Source organism: Manis pentadactyla, chromosome 3 (assembly GCF_030020395.1).
Source record: "Manis pentadactyla isolate mManPen7 chromosome 3, mManPen7.hap1, whole genome shotgun sequence".
In the NCBI taxonomy this organism is placed as follows: Eukaryota; Metazoa; Chordata; class Mammalia; order Pholidota; family Manidae; genus Manis; species Manis pentadactyla.
In genome coordinates this window covers 221,511,118-221,536,042 of record NC_080021.1, presented here as the reverse complement: position 1 = coordinate 221,536,042, position 24,925 = coordinate 221,511,118, and the positions used below count along the sequence as shown (strand labels likewise).

Below are 24,925 nucleotides of genomic sequence, written 5' to 3'. Positions count from 1 at the left end.
CCTAAGCCAGTCTCCAGGTGCAGCAGCCAGCACATGCCTGTGGAAAGGGGAAGCAAAGAGCTGGGCAACTGCCCTGCCCACGCTGGGGACTGGCAGCAGAGGCCCTGCAGGCTTCCCACGCGGAGGCACTTCTGAAACTTGAGGACACCACAGGATATGCTCGGAACACTCCTACTGAGCCTCACGCTCACGGCTAATTTCACTGAACCAAAGTGTGGCTCCAAAGAGCAGCGGCACTCACCTGTCCCCTGGACCGCCCCCAGCACCTCCCTCCTCAGGGCCTCCAGAGCCTCACCAGCAGCTCACAGGCCAGGAGAGAGGCAAGCGCAGCCCAGCGACCTGCCACCAATCCCAGGCCCTCCTGCCTGCCCTGGGCTCCATGCGTAGCTCCAGTGGTTCTCAGAGTGGAGGTGAAGGATGCCTGGATCCCTGAGCCTGTTTCAGAGACCTGAAAGGGCCTGGTTTTTTGAGGCAAGCACACTTAGGGGAAGGTCCTGTTGGCAGTGCCCCACCCTGGCCCTCAGCCCATGGCTCATGGCACCTGGGTGGACATCCACTCCAAGCCAGCCACACATGGTCCCTCTCATATCGGAGGTCAGTTGTCCCTGTAGCCATGTGGACAAAGACCAACCTCTACTACTGACCAGGAGCGCCCACATGGAGCAGGCATTTGCCAGCCCATCTGGAGATCTTAGTGAACAAACAGGGTTCAGGCCGGCTGGTGGCAGTTCCCACATCATCACAGGCCTGTAAACAACAGACAATCCGTCTGCAGTCAAAGCCTCTTGTGGCCCTTTTCAGAAAAGTTCACGGACCCTGTTCTTCTTGGGGACGGAGGAACACACTGCTTAAGTTCAGAGTGGGGTGTCATGAAGTCCATAAAAGAGACCATGGGCTGCAGCGGCAAAGGGGGACACTCACAAAGGGCCCTGTGCTCGTGTGACCCCTCGGTCTGCTGCACTGGATGGCTCCCACGCCTCCCGTGGGCCCTCTAGGCAAAGCCAGCCCTTCTGCAATCCCACCTAGCCACGTGCGCCACAGGGAGCTGGGGCTGGTGCAAGGCACTAAGCAGAAACTCCAGGAACCATGGCGCCTTCCTCCCAAACCCCCCCATCTTCCACCACCTCACTAAGGAGAGGCGGTCTTCTTTGTAGACAGCAAAGCCCCAGGCCCAGGCTCTGCTCCCATTTCCTCACCTGGACCCTGCCTCCTGCCCCAGACCCAGCCTGTCCGCCTGCCCCACTAGCGTGCAAATGCCAGGTCCCACAGGAGGGCCCTGCCCTGGTCTCTGACACCCTCCCCCAGCATGCTGGCAGTGCCAAGCAGACAGGCTGACTGCATGTGGCAGGAGGAGGAGGGTGGCCCTCCTAAGAGGCTGAGGAAGCTAGGCCACTGGGTACGGAGAGCCTCCACCTCGGCTCTGGGTCTGCTCTGCACACAGCTGCACACCAGGACGGACTCTGCAAGACACAGCAGTGGCTGCTGCGTGAGCAAAGGAAAGGTTGAGTGGCAGCCACCTGACCCCTCGTGGGCAACAGCAGAGCAGGGTGCTGCCTATGCACCTTGTGCCAGAACTCAGCCCGTGAGCGGAGCAGAACAGAAACACCCTAGTTCAGATGCCCTCTGGGGGCTGAGCCTACGTGTATTGGGAGGCGACTTGGTTTTCTTCACCTTTTCAGAAGGGCCAGTGACCAGGAAATCAGCCCTGAACTAGGAGAGGGCAGAAGATGGAACGTGTGACCCAAGCCAGCAACAGGACCAGACAGACCTGCTGGCCCTGCTGGCGCCCCAGCTCCTGGAGACTGTGGAAACCCTGACAGTAAGGGCAGGCGTTGTGCGGCCTGAGCCTCAGCTCTGCACGCAGAGGATGGGGATGGTGGTTTTGGGCAACGGGGCGTGGCCGGGAGGAGGAGCCCTGGGAAACCTCTGACTGTGGCAAAGCCCCAGAGCAAGGCCGAGCGCAAGGTCCTGGTTCCTCCAGGCCACTTCCCACCAGGAGAGGCAGGGCTCCCGGGGAGACGGCCCACTGCGGGGGACACACGGTGAGTTCAGATCATCATGTCAAACTCAAGAAAGACACGCTCAGAGTAGGCAGGACCCGTCAGAAGAACACAGAGACTGAGGGTGCCCACTGGCCACGTCTGGGATACTCTGAGCATCAGAATGAAGACAGGCAGGCACGGATCACAATCTGCTGAATGAATGACCAAATGCACACGCACGACACCGTGAGCGGGTAACGAAGAGCGGAGAAGGCAGGGAGCTCCCTCGTGCTGGCTGACCAAGTCAGAAGGGCCCATGGCTCAAAGCACTCCATCTCGTGGGTAAAACCTGATAAGGAACAGAGCCTGTACGTGGCCTCAATGAAAAGGGGGAGGCCAGGCGGCAGGGCCTCACCATGTGACAATCAGGGCAATGAAGCAGCATCTCCTCCCGGCACCACCCACGTGGGTTTCTATGCTGGACCCTGGAAACCCCCCACATGGGGAGCCCAGGTCCTGGGAGCAGGCTGAAGGGTATGTCCGGGATGCAGACCTGCAGAGCAGCTCACCTGCACGCACATGTGAGGGGCCACTTTCTGCATTCACTCCAGGCAAACAGGGACCCCACAGGCTGCTGCGGAGGCAGGACATAAAACTGATGGGCCAGCACAAAGCCGTGCTGCTCTCTCATCTCCTGAGCTTCTGTTCAGAAAGCAGTTACTTTCCACAGAAATATTTACCTTAACACGTAAGTAATGTGTCACCTGTTTACTTTTGTTATCTTTGAGTGAGTAAGTGATCTTTTAAAGCTTTGTTTTTTTTCCTTCTCAGTAAATACCAGTAGAAAGAGCCCTCTGGGGTCCTTTATCTCTTTTAAGAGTGTCGAGGGGACTCGAGGCCACACCCACCTCACGGACACGAGGCCCACCACATCACAGGCCTCCTAAGAACAGCCCGGGGCTCCTGGTCCCTTGCTGCCCCTGGACGAGCCCAGCCTCCCCCGACTCTGCGGGCACCACCCTCAGCCACACATCCTACCCCAAGAAACTACACTTCATGACTTTTCCCCAAAAAGAGCCAGTTTTAAGAATATTATGTAATACACTTTCAGATCACCCCAGAATTATCTATTTTGTTCTGTATCCATTCATCTGCATTCAGGAATCCTCCCAGCAGCACTGAACAACATGTCAGCCCTCTACAAGCCGAAGAGCCAGAAACAAAACCCCAGCATCTCTGCCTTGTTTGTGCCTCTGGCTTAAAAGCCAAGCATCCTCCTTGCTCATTTCTCTCAGCGACTGCTGATGACTCGCAGGGCAGAGGGGGCTGCAGAGCGCGGGGGAGGAGAGGCCCGGGAAGGGAGGTAGGTCAGCAGGGATGAGGCGGCGGTGGCGCCCAGGGCCCTGCACCCTCTTCCGCCCACCCCCACGCCCCTCCCAGGACGTGCGTGTGGCCCGGGAATGTCCAGACCTCACCACTTGCTCACACACAGGACCTGCACTGACAGTAAAACCAGAGCTCGGTGACTTCACAAGCCTGTTTAGACCCTCGTTTAACTTCACGCCCACAGTTAAGATCCCCATCAGAACAGTGGTCTGACTGCCGAGGGCTGAAATGCCCTGGGAGAGCAGGTACAGTGCACCCAGTGTAAGGCCAGAATGGGTTCTAGACAGCAATGGGGCAGACCTGCCGGGACGGCAGAGAAGGGCCATGAGGGCGCTCTGCCTGCGCCTGACGTGAGGGCTGCACCGAGCACCCTCTCCACAGACACGCTCAGAGTGTCAGTCTGACGTCCTGACTAAGGTTCAGGCACGGATGGAGAAAAAGAAGAAAACTGCAGTTGATGAAGGGAAAAACACATCTCAGGAGGTGACCTGAGCCTGACCCCAGCCTTGCCTGGAAAGGCCAAGTGCACTTCCAGCTCCCAGAGCAACTGGCACTCTAGCCGCCCCAGCTACGGACACCCAGTTACAGCTGAAGCTCAGGAAAGTGACAAATTGTGTTTCAGTGTGTGCACATTCACCTGAATCCCAAAGGTAACTGGGCCCTATCCTTGGTGCGCGGGCACCAGCAAAAGACAGAGGACGCAGTTTCTCTAATTCTGAAGCAGCAACGTCTACATGGCAATACTCTTCTGCCCTGTGAAATCACACTCCTAAAAACAAAAAGAATTATTAATGAAACAATTTCTTCAGAAGAGAACAGGATGCAGAAGAAAATGAACTATAGGGGAAAAAGGGATTAGAAGGTCTTACTGCACGGCCTCCAAATACTCCCATCAAGCCAATTTCCACCCTGCACAGGTGCCCCGACCCCAAGGCCGCCTCTCTGGGAGCCTGCCTGCCTGCCTCACCCTGCTCTGACCTGGGCCCGCTTCACAAGCCCAGGTCGGTCACGGAGGGCTCCGCTCAGAGGAGCAGCTGTGGTCAGTGCCACCGAGACGCTCACACCTCAGACCCTGAATAGTACATTCTGCACAGCCAAGGCCCCTCAGTGCAAGAGTGAGAGCCAGACAACAGTCAGCTGACATCCAGTTCTACACATTACAGAGTTACTTCCCAAGAAAAAACCTAGTTCTTCACGTTTTAACAAAAAAAGGGAACATGAAGGGAGGGAAAAATGCCCAGATGCTAAGGCCATGGGTGTGGTACCTATTCTTCAGGTGGCAGAGTCGTGTCTACTCTAGGTACGTCGCAGGTTCACTTTAGAACACAGGACAGCTGTGGTGTGCTCGCTCCACGTGGGGGTCTGTTACTTGGGTGTGTCTAGGTTGTGTTCAGATTTTCTTAATGATTAAAATAAAAAGTCTTACAAGTTTTTCAGCACCATCACTTTATTTGGTCTGTCCCTCCCCCTAAAGGCAATCTTCACATAGCATATAATACTCATTTACAACTTAAATAACCTGATTCGGAAGTAAACAAAGGCAGCCAACATGTGACAGAAAATTGAATAAAATGTCTTCTCGGTTAGCCAGAGACGGGTAAGATTCCTCAAGGGAGGAACAACCTAAGACAGGCACAGTCGCAGGGGGGTCATCAGGTGAGAAATTGGGGATCAACAGAGGTGAGGCTTAGAACCTCACCCCCCCTGTTCTGAGAGAAATCTTCTGCATATGTGGATGTTTTATTGCCCTTGTCTAGCTTGGATTAACACATAGTCTACAGGCACACACCTGATCATCTACATTTGCTCTCTTACAACACTAAACTATGTTTTCTACCTTTATGTTGTATCTACCTACCACTTCAGCATCTTATTAAAAATAATAAAGAGAGAAATGTGGTATCCACATATAAATCAAGTATAAAAATCAAATGTGTATTCATATTTGAACTGACTGTTTATAGTTCATAATGCATGAGCAAAACCAAAAGTTTCTGTGATGACTGCCCTTGTACTGTTCACCATGTAACTTATTCACTATGTAAGAATTTGTTCTCCATGTAAGAACTTGTTCGTTATGCTTCAGAAGATTGGAGACTGACGAAAATTAGGCTTGGGGTGGATTAATGATTGTGCATTGAGCATTGACTCCCCTATACAGAATTTTATTGTTGTTAACAACCATTTGATCAATAAATATGAGAGATGCCCTAACAACAACAACCAAGAAAAAGTACACACTTCCAATTGTAAAATAAATAAGCAACCGGGATGTAATGTATAGCATAAGGAATATAGTCAAAATATTGTAACAACTTGGTATGGTGATAGCTGGTACTTAGAATTATCATGTATATAAATGTTGAATCACTGTGTTGTACACCTGAAACTAATGTAATGTAATACTGTGTGTCAACTACCCTTCAATAAAAAATAATTATCTAAAAAAAAAAAAAAATGTCTTCTCGTAGCACACCAGGACTTCCCCTCCACCCCCACAGGAGGGCCTGACTCTTCACCCATAGTCATTTCTCCTTGGTCCTCAAACATGAAATGATAATGCATCAAATACCATTTGTTTTATAGTTCACCTCAATTTTAGTTGACTTTAGATGCTTTTTATAAAGACAGCTTCTGCTACGCAAAGAGCATAAGTGATTAAGGGTGCAATTTTGTGAAAGACCTTCATCACCTCCAAGAATGACCATGACACATCCTGTCCTTTGTGTTTAACCATCAGCCCCCGAGCCTCATCAGCACCTGCACCAGCTCTACCTGAGAGGGGAGGGACCTTCTCCATGGGGAAGAGCAGCCACGCAGGGACACCTGAGTGCTCAGCCTGGCCGGAGCGGCTCTCTGGAGACACAATTACATCTGCCCAAACCAGCCAGCACACATCCAGGACCCAAAGAGGAAAGGCCAATCCCATCAGCAAGGTTCTAGCCACAGCAAGCACCCTTAGTCAAGCACTCACAGCTCCCAGAGATTCAGAACAGATGCCAATGCCCTTGACAACAGTGCACTGGGTAGGGGACTTCAGGGGGCCACACAGAGCCCTGAGGAGGGCAGGGCAGACAGGCACCAGTGCCCCAGGAGACGCAGCACATAACTCAGACATGGAAGCTGAGGGCTCTGCGTCCGCACAGAGCCAGCTCTGGTTGGATCTTGGCTGGAAGCAGCAGGGCTAGTGGAGGGGCCCAGAGGCAGCCAGCCAGCTCCTGTCCTGACCCACAGACTATTCTCCCAAGCTCCCAGGCAAGGCATGGCCATCCTACAAATAAGCTCAGTGCTCAAGCCACCTCACATGTCCCAGGAATGCCAAGAAGGCCACCAAACTATACACACACATCTGCAGGGCAGGAGTCAAAGCTACTTCAAGAAGAGTCTGGGATGACAGTGGCAAGAGGGCATGTCTGCAAGCGGCAGAGCCAAGAGAAAGTGACCTGCACTGGGGAGGCCGGCGGGAAACCACTATCCCCCAGAGAAATGCTAGCCTCCCGATTTCTCCTTAAAACATGTCTGTGCTAACACTTGTGCTTTGGGGCAGGGAGGCGAGGGGGGCGCTAGCCCTCACACACTGCCCACCTGAGCGGCAGAGACACCCAAAGGCAGTGCCATGGGAGAAGGAAACCACTGAACACACATCTCCGCAGCCCCAGCCACCTGGCTTTCCTCTCAGGCAGGGAGGCCACGGAAGGGAAAGCCCCTCTCCTCCAACGAGCTCTCTGGCTCACTGCACCCCATGCTCACCCTGCAGCACCCTGCCGACAGGGCCGAGGTGGCATCTCACGGGAGCCGACATGCTTTGGTTCTGGCCAAAGTAGGAGAATGGCAGGTTCTGACCGGCCAAGGGCCCCCTCTGTGGGAGGTCCCTGGGCCAGCAGCGGCAGCCTCCCCAGCACCAGGGCAGGGCTCTGAACACCAGCAGGGCCTCAAAGATGGGCACAGCTCATCCGGGGAACTTTCCGGATATAGAATTATCTGCCCACTCCCCACCTTTAAACTATTTTCCACATACCAATTTCACTCAATTATCAAAATGGATAGAGAGAAAAAATGAACTCTGCCCATGTCTGATAGGTCTGCTTTTGCCTCTTTTGTCTATTTGTTTCTTCCTTTGGCAGAAAAAGGAGTTAGCTGCTAAATTTGGAAAACACAATTAATATCCACAGGAGCTCCCGAAACTACACTGAAGGGGTTCTAAGTATCTTCCTTTTCATCTGCCATGTGACCCTTAACAGCCTCTGCAAAGAAGGAAAGCTGGAGTGCAAGACCCTTGCCGCCCCCAGCCCAGAACTCTCAGCTGTTTCCCAAAGACATCAAGACGAATGCACATCCCATCCTACAAGCACCCTAAACACATGGGCGGGCTACCCCCACCGAGTCCCCTCGCCTCTGACAGGTCTCTGTAACTGCCTTGCCCTGATGTCTGGGGTGCGGTGCCAAGCCCAGGCCACAAGGGAAGCCGCCCACAGTCAGGCCAGAGGCCCATGTAACCAGCAACGCCCTTGAGAGGCACAAGCCAGCGAGCCTTCAGATGACCCCACCCCAGGTGCGTGAGCTTCCAGCTGAGGCCCAAGGCTCATGGAGCAGGAAAGACCACCCCTCTCCATGCCCCGTCTGAACTGCTGGCCCCCCAGTTCAGCTGGGGGTAACAGGATCAATGCTGCTCGGAGGCACCAAGGCCCAGGGCAGCCTGTGGAGTGGCATGGACGACAGGACCGGGCTCTTCTCCCACAGGAGAAACCGCAGCCCTGGGCCTGGCCCAGTTACCTGTGTGCACAGGCCAGGCCGAGCCCTCCCAGAACAGGACTTGAGAGAAGACACAGCAAACTGGGAGATGGCGGGGGCAGCAGGTGCCCACCAGAAAAGCAGGCCCCGCCTCTGGGGCCTAAGCTTCTGAGTTACACCAGCTATCTGGACCCTTCCGAGTCTGCAGAGGAGAACAAAACAAACCGGCCCTGGCCAGAACAGGCCCCCAAGGTGGAGCTGCTGCTGGGCCCACACAGGTATCTTTCTGAGGGCATAAATCAGGAAGCGGGGGCCACACAACACCTACTTTTATCTGGCTTTCCTTGCGGTAGAGAAGGTTACACACATTTCCTACCACCAATAAATAGGCTGATTTTCTAGTTTTACACATCTTACAAATTTGTATAGCATGATTGCCACAGTTTGGTTTACTGACAAAATCAAGTTTCCAGACCTGCAAACGTTGATACCACTTCCCCTTGGAATATCTCCCTGTTCACCGCACTGCTGGCCCCACCTCACAGGGCAGGGCCCTGGGTGAGGTCTCCACGTGGCACCACCAGGAGTTCACAGGACACGCAGCCCAACAAGACACTGCAGAGACTGACGACCTTCACCCACAGGGCTCAAAACTCGCAGACGTCTACTCGTCCTCCCCTGATTTAACTTGGAGTAATTAAGATGACCATTCACAGAGCCCTGGCTGGAGTCAGGATCCCGCCCTGGCCGAAGGGCTGAGAGCAGAGCTGGTGGGGCAGAAAGGACGCTTTGGCCAGCCATGCGGCCCATCCGCCAGCCACCCGCAGCTCGTACTGCAGTGGCTCCACGCACCGAGGGGTGCCCATAAAACTGGAGTGACTCCAGTCCCACTCCAAAGTCCACTTACCTTCTAAGTTTCAACCAAGGTTTTCATGATATAAAACAATCACAGGGGAATCACTCAGCATGTCATTTGTTGCATCTTAAGTTACCAATATAAAAAGCAAAATGGGCAAAACAGGTAAAACACATTTGCCCTAAAAATGCAGTAACAGAAATCCATAACGTGAGACAGTCTGCGAGACCCCAACAGTTTCCTCACCACGACGATGCACAGCGGTGGGGGCACAGCCTGTTCCAGACACAAGAGCCAGATGCAAGGTGCGGGCTGTGCTGGGATCCTGATCTGGACCAAACAACCATACGTGACGGTCTGAGAGCCCTGGAAGGGGCTTCAGAAGGGTGACGTGACACGGAGAGATCCCTGTATGTTGTCAGGTGTGAAAACAGCAATGTACTTTGAAAAGTCTGGATTTTTTTAGAGCTACTCAGCGCTTGGAGATAGGAACTCCATGGCACCTGTGCGCTCCACAGTGCCCGCAAGAAGGGAGAGAGGACACAGGCAGCGTGCAGAACCTCAGCAAGCATCAGGCAACTGTAAGGTTTCTGGGGCTGTAAATGGTGGGAATTTAAATGCCAACGAGAAACTAGACCTAGGATACAGAAGGCTTGTGTATCAGACAGGAAAGGTGCACCCCAGCACGGTACACGCAGGCCACCACCAAGCCCCAGAGCACCCAAGCCCGTGTGCTGGTCACACCACGGCACACACAACATATCGCCAGCTCGGACCCCAGCTCCATGCCAGACTCAGCACCCATGCCTCACTTCTCCCTCACCAAGATGCAACTATACGCAGCCCAGCTCAGAAGGCCAAGAGGATACTTGTTTAAAACGAGGTGATACTAACATGCCAGCAGCTGGTACTTCCAGTCAGTATGTGCACCATGGAGTGCCTTCAAAGCCCGCCACGTACCAGACAGGAAGTCCTTGTCAAGCACCCTCTGCCCTGGCCACCCAGCCCCATGGCCCCAAACGAGCCCGGCAGCCAGGCTCTGCCATGACTTCTCTCCACCCACCCGCACTACAGCAGCAGCTGGTCTCCTCTCTAAAGGAAAACCCTAAAAAACCCTGACACTGCCACGCTTAAAAGCTCTGCTGGGCATGTTCCAGAAAGGGTGGGCAGCCCAAAGGCCTGGTCAAGACCAGCACCACCCCACAGACCATCTCCTGGCCTGCCATGTTCACCCCAACTCTCAAACCTGGGACCCTTCTGAAGGCCCTGCCTCAGCCTACGTACAGCAGCCCTCTTGAAAGATGCCTGTCTTGCCTGCGATGTCCATCCCCCCATCGGTCAGCTCTGTGGCCAACTCCTCCCAAGTGCCACAGGCCACACTGTTAGCTGATACTCCAGGTGAGTGCACAGGGACATGTGATTCTTTCCCAGACACAAAAGATACTTATGTCTAATAGAATGCTTTCTCACCTTTTACTATTGTAAGAACTCCTTCTAAAGTGTAAAAAAAAAGTCAGTTGGAAAAAAGTATATAATGACTAAAGGCCTTCAGAAATGGCCAAAGGCACGTACATATAAATATACTTTGAGTACTGAGAGTCCTCCTCAGACAGTATCTGGCATCCTATGCAGTATCGGCCTAGAGTTTTTAGGAGTCTCATTTTAAGTATTTCCAAATTCTCCCAGAATCCATCCAGTCAATCTCCTTCTCATCAGTTCTGCCTACTTTACACTTCAGTAGCATCAGCAATTTCCTGTGAATTTTTAGTAAACTGTGCTTCATTTATATTTTAGGAAGAGTACAATCTTTAAAACTCCTGTACTGAAGCTCTGGTAAGGAAGCGAAACCAGAGCAAAGACGGCCCAGAGACGGCAGGGCTGCCACACAGCACTGGCCAACCTCAGGAGCCCCAGGACATGCCACCCCAGCTGCCAGGACGGCCACAAGCTGAAAGGCAGGCCCCGACACACACCGGTGAGGATGCAAAGAAACTGGGCCCTCATGCACTGCTGGTGGGGACCACGGGAGGTGGCCCCTGTGGAAACAAGCTGGGGTTCACCCAGAAGCTGGACAGAATGACATGACCCAACAAAGCCCACTCAGCCATACACGCCAAAGAACTGTACACAGGTGCTCAAAAAAGATACTGTACACAGGTGCTCTCTGCAGCACCATTCAAAATAGCCAAAAGATGGGAAAAACTCATGCTCATCAACAGTGAAGAGATGAGCAGAATGTGCTCTATCCATAGAACAGGGCATTATGAACTCAGCCAGAACAGGCGGACACACTAAACACAGAGGACATGATGCTGCATGAAATAAGCCAGGCACAAAAAGACAAATACTGTAGAATTCTACATACATGAAATACCAACTTAGGTAGGTTCACAGACACAGGAAAGGTAAAAGGGAAGTCATACTTAAGGGCTCCCGTGCCTGAGTGATGAAGCCCTGAAAATGGTTATGCAGCACAACTCAGTACCACCAACGAGCATGCTTAAAAATAGTTAAAATGACATTTATGTTCACATGCATTTTACCACAATAAAAAAATAGAGGGGAGACTATTGATAAAGTATGCAAACAGAGCCTCAGAGATGCAGCTGTGAGCTCCTTAATGAGACCAATGCAATTACTGAAAGGACTCCTTTAAAAGGAGAGATGTAGTATGTAACAAAAATCAGAAAAAAAAAAAAAAACATGACCTAGCATTAGTACTAACAGCATGAAATCACACTGCAGGGAGCCAGGATCCTCACCTGACCCTAACCTCCTTGATGATGTAATCAGCCCACTGCAGGACACACCCTTACACACCTGCAGCCGATGAGCCCCCTCCCCAGGCCGTGGAGCACTCCAGGTTCTGCCCCTATACACAGGCAGAGCTGGTGGACTCGGGCTCCATTTCAGCAGAAACCCTCAGAGTCTATGTCAGCCTGGCTGCTGCACCTTTGGGATTTAGGGGTGGATGGGATCCCCCTGTCTGGATCAGAGATGGGAAAGCTGGCTTCCATGACAACTCATCCTGCCCTGCTGCAGTGACCTCAGAATGCACACGGGACCCCTGGGACTATTTCCTGCTCGAAAGGCTGATGGCTGCCCTTCGCACTGTATGGCCCAACTGGGGCAACTTACCATCCTTCCCCGCTAGATGGCATGTGTATACTGAGCTTCATCAGGTGTTACGGGAGTTGGGAATGAAAAATGCCACTTATAACCCAGTAAATTATGGCCTGGAAGGAGCTGTTTATGGCAGAGATGGGGGATAAGGTGCTGCAAATGGCTCCCCGTCCCTCTTTGGGCCCTTAGTGGCCATTCCTGCCCCTCACTTAGGGCAACCCACAAATGAGGTTACCTGTACTATGGCAGATTTGGGGGAGGCTGAAGCAAAGTGGGCACAGAAGGCAGTGCAGTCCACTGAGAGGAAGGGCTTAAAGGGCCCCATGAGGGTCACAAGGATCTAGACATGGGTTGATATAATAAAGGCAGTAGCAGACAAAGAGAAATTGGAAGGGAAGTCAAATAAAATCTTACTGGAATTATAGAAACAACAGAAGCTGGAGATGCGGTTTCGGCCTCTGGCTAAGGCGAGGACCACGAAACAGAAGCTGGAGACTAAGACACAGGTCCAGGCTGTGCAACTGCAAGAATTCCTGCTGGAGAGAGAGCCAACCCCACCTGAACCTGTACATGAAGATGACTGTACACAGCACAGTTTGACGGAGGGGAGAGTCAAGACACCAGTCTTGGGAGACCAGGTGAGGACCAGAGACCAGCTGCTGAAATACCGATTCGTTGGTCCCCAGCGAATGTACAACAGGTCTTGGCTCTGGTAGACAGAGGAGCCAAATGCTCACTGATTTACGGCAACCTGAGTGGTTTCCAGGACCCCTCCCAGCCCCAGTCATAGATGTATACAAGGGTAAGGCTAACAGAGTGAAACAAGCCCAAATCCCACAGGGACAGGGCGTCTAATACTGCGTATAATGTCATGCTTGCTTCTGATTCTCTTATAAATGTGGATTATAGGAGTTTTTGGGTCTTTTAGGCTACTGGAGAGGGTTTATCCTGCACTTAGCAGAAATTCTGAAGACCTTATACTATTTGGTATGAAAGGGTGTCTGGGACTGGGATAAGACATGTGCATTTACTTTCACTGCTGCAAAATGGGCAGTCAAGGCCGTGTAGGCCATCAAGACCCTGTGAGCTGGATGTCCATGTGACCAAAGATGGTTATGTCTGGGGACTCTGGCAAAGGCTTGAATGGACCTGCAAACCTATAGGACTCTGGCCACAACTCTGGCGAAGAGCAGAGACCATTTCTGCTGGCTTCCCCAGGAGATGATGAAGCAGATGAATTGGCCCAAGTATGTTGGCTAGAAGGAAAGCCTGTCTGTGATGTGGCCCAATGGTTACATCAATGCTTGTTGCATGCAGGGCAGAAAACCATGTGGGCTGCAGCCTGTCAGTGAGGCCTGCCTTTAACCTTTGAAGAAGTCAGCAGAGTCCAGCAAAACTGCACTGTATGCTCTAAGAGGGACTTACACTGAGACCCACAGCAACCTGAGATGATGTCATGACTGGTGTGGACGCAGCTTTTCCTACACATTGCTCAGACCAGCAAACGACCAAAAGAGGCCTAGGGTACCTCTCTGTGGCTTGTGGTTGACCACTGGTAATCCAAAGTGATCAAGGCACCTCCTTTACTGGATATGCAATACAAGAATCGATACAAGAATTAGGGATAAATGGAAGTTTCATGTGCCATATAATCCTACCAGGGCAGGCACGATAGAGAGGTACAATGGTCTGTTAAAATCTGGCCTGAAGTTCAGACACCAACAGTCTACACTATGGTCAGTCTGCTTATGGACAGTGCTACAGCATTTGAATGGAAAGCCCTGATTTATGGCAACCCATAAATCAGGGGCACTGATTCCCACAGACATGCTAACACACATTGCTGTGTGTTAACTGCAAATACAAACTAAGGAGAAATCGCTGAAGCCAGGATTTGGCTACCAGAATATCCTGCCAGCAGCACCAACTGCACTAAACCCCAGAGATTCTGTTGAGTGGACGTGGCCCTGGACAGCTCAACATGTGGACCAGCGATGGCTGGCCCTCCTGGCACCTTGGGGTCAAAGGTCTAGAAGCTGGCCTCCTGTGTATTCCTGGAGTAACAGCAGAGTGGTCCCCAATGATCACAACAGTGTTGTCTAAATACCCAGAAGGCAGCAGCACCTTACTGGGGAGTTTTGTTTTATCTTTATGGCCAGTGCATGCACCTCCCATAGCACTATACACAGACCCTTCCACAACCCCCACAGGGAGAGGCATAAAGGTACGGTATACTAGGCCCTGACGGAACCCCCTTCCTGCCACTGTCCTATCACAGGACCACTCTTTTGCGTGCATCCTACCTGATGGACAAGATTTGCCTATGTTGGTGTCATTAAAACATGTGTCTCACGTTTCTGGCACACACCCTAGCAAAAACTGCTGCTTGCTGGGTGTACACAGAGCTCCCTATCAGTTCTGCTACTGGCCTTCTGTGGAACGTGCAAACTGTGAACTGGAACTGATTTGAATAAGCTGGAATAACCACTTGGTGGTAATTAATCTCCTCAGTCATGAGAATTATCATAATTTTGTTGTTATCTGTATGTTGCTATCCTCTGTGGCTGTTGTGGAATCTGGTTACAATGCTCCAAGCTTCCTCACACAGGGACCACCATGGAAGACTGAAGGCATGCAGACTGTGAGATGAGAATCCTGGAGGGGTAGAGTGTGGGGAAAATGGAAGTTCCTACAGCCAGTATCCTCCCTGACCCTAACCTCCTTGATGATGTAACTGGCCGACTGCGCAGACACATGCTTACACACCTGTTGGCAATGAGTGATTACTGTCAGTCTTACTATATAAAGAACCCCACACAGTGCTCTGCTGGGAGGCAGAGACAAAGCAGACGTGATTCTAGCATTCAACCCGCCACCACAAGAATAAAGCCTGGTATAAACCCTTTCACCCTCACCTATCCCTTCTCGTTTGGTCTCCCCAAATCCAGAATGAACTTGCCTGGGGCAGAAACCCTCTAGAAGACAATCATATAAATGTATTTTTTAAAGATACGTGTTGAAGATGGCAGCGTGAGTAGTTCAGTGGAAATCTCCTCCCCAAAACATATATATTTAGTGAAAATACAACAAATACAACTATTCCTAAAAGAGACACCAGTAACTACAGTACAACAGCCAGGATACATCTACATCTGCGAGAACTCAACAGCACACGAAGGGCGTAAGATACAAGCCACGGCCAGGCGGGACCCAAACACTCTCCCACCCCAGAACCCAGCGGGAAGAAAGGAGCCAGAACGGGGAGGGAGTGAAAGCCCAGGACTGCTAAACAACCAGCTCTAGAAATCCACACCCAGAGCGCAGACACAAGGTGCACAAGGTGCTGGATATTAGAGAAACGGAAAAGCAAAACCTGCGGGGAGGTCCCCGCAACCAGCACCCGAGACAAAAGAAAAGCAAGTGCTTTTTGCAAGTCTTAAAGAGACAGGGACCCCACAGCTGGACAAAGTTATCCCGACACACTTAGCCAGCAGCTGAGAATCCCAGGGAACTTTAGGCGCCCCAACTCCCTGGGCAGCAGCGCAGCTCTGAAGCCCCTCACGGCACTAAGCAGCCTGCCAGTCTTTCCCCCAACTGGCGCGGACCCAGACACACCGGCCCAGTAGTGGGAAAGTGGCAGTGCGCACCAGGGGCGGCAGCGCCAGAGGGGCCAGGAGCAGCCCGCGTGCGCTGATGGTGCCAGAGGGAACTGGGAGCGGCTCGTGCAAGCCCGCCACCACAGCGACCAAGCAGCCCGGGAGCGGCCCATGCGCACCAGCGGCAGTGGTGCCAGAGGAGCCCGGCAGAGGTCCGCACAAGCCCGCAGTGGTGACGACCGAGCGGCCCGCACGTGCCAGCAGCGGCAGCACCAGAGGGGCATGGGAGAGGCCCGCACGCACCTACAGCGGTGCCAGAGGGAGCAGCCGTGCTCCCAGCAGCCAGTTGGAATCCCAGCCCGACGCACAGCCGCCCGGGCCAGACCCAAAGGCTGCTGCTGCCACACAGCTGCCCAGCAGGGGCACCGCTATCACAGAGGAGTGCACCTGGCGTGCCTGCCACTCCCCACATGGCTCTGCGCTGCTCTGACGGAGACCCAGCCCACAGCAGCTTAGGGGACTAACCCAGTGGCTGCTTCAGGAGTGCGGGTAGCCGACACAGGCAGCGGAGAAGGGCAAGGCATACAGCAAGCAGGAAAGGACTTTCTTCTCCCAGCTGACACACCCACAACCTTCCTACAGCCACCACTATCACCATGAAAAGGCAGAAAAATTTAGTCCAGTCCAAAATAGTTCAGACAACCCCTGAGAGAGGATCTGCAGAGACAGACCTAACCAGTCTGCCTGAAAAAGAATTCAAAATAAAAGCCATAAACATGCTGACAGATCTGCAGAGAAATATACAAGAGCTAAGGGATGACGTCCGGAGGGAGATTACAGAAATGAAACAATCTCCGGAAGGATTTATAAGCAGAATGGATAAGATACAAGAGGCCATTGATGGAACAGAAACCAGAGAACAGGAACGCATAGAAGCTGATGCAGAGAGAGATAAAAGGATCTCCAGGAATGAAGCAATATTAAGAGAACTGTGTGACCAATCCAAAAGGAACAATATTCGCATTATAGGGGAACCAGAAGAAGAGAGAGAAAAAGGGATAGAAAGTGTCTTTGAAGAAATAATTGCTGAGAACTTCCCCAAACTGGGGGACAAAATAGTTGCTCACACTACGGAAGCACACAGAACTCCCAACAGAAGGGACCCAAAGAGGACACCACCAAGATACATAATAATTAAAATGGCAAACATAAAGGACAAGGACAGAGTATTAAAGGCAGTATGAGAGAGAAAAAAGGTCACCTACAAAGGAAAACCCATCAGGCTATCATCAGACTTCTCAACAGAAACCTTACAGGCCAGAAGAGAATGGCATGATATATTTAATGCAATGAAACAGAAGGGCCTTGAACCAAGGATACTTTTTCCAGCACGATTATCATTTAAATATGAAGGAGGGATTAAACAATTCCCAGACAAGCAAAAGTTGAGGGGAATTTGCCTCCCACAAACCACCTCTACAGGGCATTTTAGAGGGACTGCTCTAGATGGGAGCACTCCTAAAAAGAGCACAGAACAAAACACCCAACATATGAAGAATGGAGGAGGAGTAATAAGAAGGGAGAAAAATAATCATCAGACTGTGTTTATAATAGCTCAATAAGCGAGTTAAGTTAGATAGTAAGGTAGTAAAAAAGCTAACCTTGAACCTTTGGTAACCACGAATCTAAAGCCTGCAATGGCAATAAGTACATATCTATCAATAATCACCCTAAATGTAAATGGACTGAATGCACCAATCAAAAGACACAGAGTAATAGAATGGGTAAAAAAGCAAGACCCATCTATATGCTGCTTATAAGAGACTCACCTCAAACCCAAAGACATGCACAGATTAAAAGTCAAGGGATGGAAAAAGATATTTCATGCAAACAACAGAGAGAAAAAAGCAGGTGTTGCAATACTAGTATCAGACAAAACAGACTTCAAAATAAAGAAAGTAACAAAAGATAAAGGACATTACATAATGATAAAGGGCTCAGTCCAACAAGAGGAAATAACCATTATAAACATATATGCACCCAATACAGGAGCACAAATATATGTGAAACAAATTCTAACAGAATTAAAGGAGGAAATAGAATGCAATGCATTCATTTTGGGAGACTTTAACACACCACTCACTCCAAAGGACAGATCCACCAGACAGAAAATAAGTAAGGACACAGAGGCACTGAACAACACACTAGAACAGATGGACCTAATAGACATCCATAGAACTCTACACCCAAAAGCAACAGGATACACATTCTTCTCAAGTGCACATGGAACATTCTCCAGAATAGACCACATACTAGGCCACAAAAAGAGCCTCAGTAAATTCAAAAACACTGAAATTCTACCAACCAACTTTTCAGACCACAAAGGTATAAAACTATAAATAAATTGTACAAAGAAAGCAAAAAGGCTCACAAACACATGGAGGCTTAACAACACGCTTCTAAATACTCAATGGATCAATGACCAAATTAAAATGGAGATCCAGCAATATATGGAAGCAAATGACAACAACAACACAAAGCCCCAACTTCTGTGGGACGCAGCGAAAGCAGTCTTAAGAGGAAATTATATAGCAATCCAGGCCTATTTAAAGAAGGAAGAACAAACCCAAATGAATAGTCTAATGTCACAATTATCAAAATTGGAAAAAGAAGAACAAATGAGGCCTAAAGTCAGCAGAAGGAGGTCATAATAAAGATCAGAGAAGAAATAAATAAAATTGAGAAGAATAAAACAATAGAAAAAAATCAATGAAACCAAGAGCTGGTTCTTTGAAAAAATAAACAAAATAGATAAGCTTCTAGCCAGACTTATTAAGAGAAAAAGAGAATCAACACACATCAACAGAATCAGAAACGAGAAAGGAAACATCACGACGGACCCCACAGAAATACAAAGATTAGAGGCTATTATGAAAACCTATATGCTAACAAGCTGGAAAACCTAGAAGAAATGGACAACTTCTTAGAAAAATAAAACCTTCCAAGACTGACCAAGGAAGAAACAGAAAATCTAAACAAACCAATTACCAGCAAAGAAACTGAAATGGTAATCAAAAAACTACCCAAGAACAAAACCCCCGGGCCAGATGGGTTTACCTCGGAATTTTATCAGACATATAGAGAAGATATAATACCCATTCTCCTTAAAGCTTTCCAAAAAATAGAAGAGAAGGGAATACTCCCAAACTCATTCTATGAAGCCAACATCACCCTAATGCCCAAACCAGGCAATGACCCCACCAAAAAAGAAAATTACAGACCAATATCCACGATGAACGTAGATGCAAAAATGCTCAACAAAATATTAGCAGATCGAATTCAAAAATACATCAAAAGGATCATACACCATGACCAAGTGGGATTCATACCAGGGATGCAAGGATGGTACAATATTCGAAAATCTGTCAACATCATCCACAACATCAACAAAAAGGACACAAACCACATGATCATCTCCATAGATGCTGAAAAAGCATTCGACAAAATTCAACATCCATTCATGATTAAAACTCTCAACAACATGGGTATAGACGGCAAGTACCTCAACATAGTAAAGGCCATATATGATAAACCCACAGCCAACATCATACTGAACAGCGAGAAGCTGAAAGCTTTTCCTCTGCGATCGGGAACAAGACAGGGATGCCAACTCTCCCCACTGCTATTCAACATAGTACTGGAGGTCCTAGCCACGGCAATGAGACAAAACAAAGAAATACAAGGAATCCAGATTGGTAAAGAAGAAGTCAAACTGTCACTGTTTGCAGATGACATGATATTGTATATAAAAAACCCTAAGGACTCCAGTCCAAAACTACTAGAACTAATATCAGAATTCAGCAAAGTTGCAGGATACAAAATTAACACACAGAAATCTGTGGCTTTCCTATACACTAACAATGAACTAATAGAAAGAGAAATCAGGAAAACAATTCCATTCACAATAGCATCAAAAAGAATAAAATACCTAGGAATAAACCTAACCAAGTAAGTGAAAGACCTATACCCTGAAAACTACAAGACACTCTTAAGAGAAATTAAAGAGGGCACTAACAAATGGAAACTCATCCCATGCTCCTGGCTAGGAAGAATTAGTATCGCCAAAATGGCCATCCTGCCCAAAGCAATATACAGATTCGATGCAATCCCTATCAAATTACCAACAGCATTCTTCAATGAACTGGAACAAATAGTTCAAAATTCATATGGAACCACCAAAGACCCTGAATAGCCAAAGCAGTCCTGAGAAGGAAGAATAAAGTGGGGGGGAGGGTCTCACTCCCCAACTTCAAGCTCTACTATAAAGCCATAGTAATCAAGACAATTTGGCAATGGCACAAGAACAGAGCCACAGACCAGTGGAACAGAATAGAGACTCCAAACATTAACCCAAACATATATGGTCAATTAATATATAATAAAGGAGCCATGGACATACAATGGGGAAATGACAGTCTCTTCAACAGATGGTGCTGGCAAAACTAGACAGCTACATGTAAGAGAATGAAACTGGATCACTGTCTAACCCCATACACAAAAGTAAATTCAAAATGAAGCAAAGACCTGAATGTAAGTCATGAAACCATAAACCTCTTAGAAAAAAACAGAGGCAAAAATCTCATGGACATAAACATGAGTGACTTCATGAACATATCTCCCCGGGCAAGGGAAACAAAAGCAAAAATGAACAAGTGAGACAATATCAAGCTAAAAAGCTTCTGTACAGCAAAGGACACCATCAATAGAACAAAAAGGTATCCTACAGTATGGGAGAATATATTCATAAATGACAGATCCGATAAAGGGTTGACATCCAAAATATATATAGAGCTCACACACCTCAACAAACAAAAAGCAAATAATCCAATGAAAAAATGGGCAGAGGAGCTGAATAGACAGTTCTCTAAAGAAGAAATTCAGATGGCCAACAGACACATGAAAAGATGCTCCACATCGCTTGTTATCAGAGAAATGCAAATTAAAACCACAATGAGATATCACCTCACACCAGTAAGGATGGCCACCATTCAAAAGACAAACAACAACAAATGTTGGTGAGGTTGTGGAGAAAGGGGCACCCTCCTACACTGCTGGTGGGAATGTAAATTAGTTCAACCATTGTGGAAAGCAGTATGGAGGTTCCTCCAAATGCTCAAAATAGAAATACCATTTGACCCAGGAATTCCACTTCTAGGAAGTTACCCTAAGAATGCAGCAGCCCAGTTTGAAAAAGACAGATGCACCCCTATGTTTATCACTGCACTATTTACAATAGCCAAGACATGGAAGCAACCTAAATGTCCATCAGTAGATGAATGGATAAAGAAGATGGAATATTACTCAGCCATAAGAAAAAAACAGATCCTACCATTTGCAACAACATGGATGGAGCTAGAGGGTATTATGCTCAGTGAAATAAGCCAGGCGGAGAAAGACAAGTACCAAATGATTTCACTCATATGTGGAGTATAAGAACAAAGGAAAACTGAAGGAACAAAACAGCAGCAGAATCACAAAACCCAAGAATGGACTAACAGTTACCAAAGGGAAAGGGACTGGGGAGGATGGGTGGGAAGAGAGGGATAAGGGCAGGGAAAAAGAAAGGGGGCATTACGATTAGCATGTATAGTGTGGGGGGGGGCCACGGGGAGGGCTGTGCAACACAAAGAAGACAAGTAGTGATTTTACTATGCTGATGGACAGTGACTGTGAAGGGCTATGTGGGGGGGACTTGGTGAAGGGGGGAGCCTAGTAAACATAACATTCTTCATGTAACTGTAGATTAATGATCCCCCCCAAAAAAAAGATACGTGTTAATTTCCTGATTTTGGGGGCTATGTTACATTCAGAAAAACAGTATCTTTGTAGGAGATATGCACTAACATTTAGAAGCAATGGGGCAACTTAATCTCAAAAGGCTCATGAAAAAAATCTTTTATCAAACTTGCAACTTTTCTATTAAGTTTGAAAAACCTGCAAGTTTTCTATTTCAAAAATAAAGTTTTATAGATAAAAAAAATTAAACATATACAAAACAATACTATATATTTTTGTGGTTTAATTAAGTCTGTAAAACTAAAGAGAAAGGCCTGGAGTAGGCACATCAAACTCATCAGACAGAACTTGTGGGGTAGTGTGGAATGGCAGGGGGACACAGCGGGTCCTTCCTGAGCAGAATGTGAGTTTCTAAAGAAAAACTCGTATGTATTGCATGATTTTATTTTTTAAATATAAGGAAACTAATTGGGAAAATTAAAACATGAGCATTACCCACAGCACTACTTTAACACCTGTGTACAACCTTTCAAACATTTTCCGTGTGGAGAAGCTCAAAGGTTTCACTAACACAGACGAAACAAGTGGGACAGGGCACAGGCTGCCTGGCACCTGCTTCTCCTCTCCTGCCTGCTGGGAGCACATGAGCTGCCTTGGGGCACCCGCCACAACAAATACCTTCAGGGCACTGACCACGTGCCAGGTCAGAGCCCCACCTGCAGCAAACACCTGCATTGACATGTGCTGTGTGTATAGTTCTCTGTAAACTTTCTACGAAACGGCTATAAAATAAGGGACAAAACCAGAAATTAGAGCTATCCTTCCCTCGCACAAATGATTGGGGAGTCCGGGGTTGGGGGGGGGGGGCAGTCTCAGCAGGACTCCTACAGAGTTCCTCCTACTTTAAGATTAAACAGCAGTAAAAACAGTCTGGAAGTATAATTCCAGATCCTTTTCATGTTAATCTGTGCTGAATCCATTAACCAGGAAACAGTTTCAACTGTAAGAAGAGCCCTACAGTCCCATGTAAGCAGGGGCACCAGCCCCAGACCTGAGGCCAGGTTTGTCAACCCCCTTTGGTGCCCATGTGCCCCAGACGCCGAGGAACAGACCCCGCAGGCAGCACCCACACACCTAAGGAGCATGACAGGGAGTGAGGGGAAGGTACGAGTCACAAAATTGGCCTGCAGTGCCCACTCCCAGCTGATATCACAGCTCACATCACAGAATGGTCCCTGTTTTTAAGCTAAGGAGCTACTGAGTTCCTATCATGAGGTGAGTGAGAGGAATGCAAAGATGTGAGAATGCTCAGGTCCCCCAGCTCAGGAGGGTGGCTATCTCTCAAACCACCAGCCCACAATGATGATGCCCAGCACACCACCCGGTTCACACAAATGAGATCTGGTCTCTGAGGTGCCAACTCTAGCCGGGTGGGTTACATCACCAGAAAGACATCCCTGCAGCCCAGTGGCCAGGGCACTGCCCTCCTACAACAGAATGCAGCACCTGGGGGCCAGCCCCTCAAGCTGCATGGTCACGTTCAGGCTCTGCACGCGATCTTTTGCAGCTGCGAACAGCAGGGATATTGGCTCCTGCAGAGACCATCGTCTACAGATGCCACCTTAACGACTCAAACAAGCGACTACTCTACATTCCAGCTTGCAACCCACAATAACAGCTTTGCTAATCTGATCTTGAAGTCTATCAAATGAGGACGCCCGTCAGATGAGCTCACTCATCCACATACGCATAAACCCAAGACACAGAACCGTGCTTCTAGCTTTTACGCTCACGATGTAAGTGTGGCTGCATCGCCGAGCTGGAAAACAAAAGCAGCAGACGCACTGAAAGCACAACCAGCAGAGGGCAGCATGCACAGCGCCATCAGTGTGATTTCCACCAGAGAACCAGGGCGGCATCGGACCACCAACCTGCCCCGTGCAGTATGGGGCTCATGCATGCAGGGGCCTTCCTGGGGCTGGGAACCCGCGGCTCTGAGCCGCCACAAACCACACACATACCAGCCTGCCCCAAGCTAGGGCCACACTGAGCCTTCCATGGCAACCCACCAACCTTGAGCCTCTCTCCCCAGGGCTGGCTCTCAACTGCTGGAGGCAGTGGCTGCCCAAGGAAGGAAGCAAGGTGACGGAGGAAGATGGTGTCCTCAGCCCCTGGGCCCTGGCCTCCAAGGCCCTGCTCATGTGAGACAATAAATCCCCTTTTTATGGGGCAGCTCACTGGAGTGGTTTTGCCACCTGACCCCCCTTTCTCCACTAAAGCAAATGGAAGCCCGGACGCTCCCTGTGAGTTCACTTGAAACATTTAATAAATCCAAGCCCAGTGACAAAGTAAAAATTTTTTTACTCTTTCAACAGCTCCCTGCAGCAAAGATACAGAGATTGGCATACAGGCATGCTGATCCCTGGGGTCATACTTAAGTCTCACCTGAAGTGAGACGTAACCCTCCAGGCACTGGATGGGCAAAATGTCCCTGTGGTGGAGGGACCCAGCCAGTCAGACGCAGCCACTCAAGTCCCAGGGAGAAGCGCGAACATGCAGCGCAGTCAACACAGCGGCCTGTGGGCAGACAGGTGGGGAGAGAGTAGGGGCGCAGGCTTCGGGACACGGCTGTGATGTGGACAAGATGCGGGCTGGGAAACACCAGGGCCTCTGTGGAGAGAAGCTGATGTTTTTCACTACCAGAGATAACAAAAGAATTTAAGCAGAAGCAACTTCCTACTGATTTGATATTCTAACTATACAAAGTCAAATGAAAGTTCCCAAGAAGACTAAGTGTTTATAGGACAAAAAAATTGGCAGAATGTGCAATGCAGATGCTAACAATTTTAGCAAAATTCTGGAGCTTCAGGCTGAGTGAGGTTCTCAGAATCCCCATGCGGTTCTCTGGCTCCTGCAGACAGAAGTGAGGGTCACACACAAGGCAAACAGCGGACATGTGACATATTTCCCACTGAAAGGGGATCGTCACATGTCCCTCACACTGAGGGCTTTCTGTGGGTCAACAATATCTGACTTCTGTCATCTACCATGGTTACTAAGCAAACCTGATCAAGAATCATTTCATGACGGTGGAACTGCACTAACTAAAGACACTGGCATTTCACATAGGACGTGGGCAGGGCACCTTGCCTTTCTCATTGGACTGCCCCTTCTGGTCCATCTGTACATGCAAATGGTGGCCAGAGAGATGTTCTACGTAAGAAGCCAAAATCCCCACAAACTAAGACCTTTCAACACCTGGTAGGACAGAAGATAATTATACTGAGCAGCCATAACATGGCTCTGTGAAACCTACTATTGCCTATGAAAATTCTTAAGTTTTTCATTAAATATATTTATGAGAGACTAGAAATAATCACATGGAAAAACAAGAATATAGCACAGCATGAAGCAGCATTCAAATCAGTAGGGAGAATAATTAATAAAACTGTCAC

At 49.1% G+C, this 24,925-nt stretch overlaps 1 protein-coding gene across 11 annotated transcripts in view; it reads right to left on the bottom strand.

Moving 5' to 3' along the window:
• The window catches only part of EHMT1 (euchromatic histone lysine methyltransferase 1), a 142,901-nt gene that overhangs the window by 82,895 nt on the left and 35,081 nt on the right, over window positions 1-24,925 (bottom strand). The gene's annotated exons all lie outside the window — the stretch shown is intronic.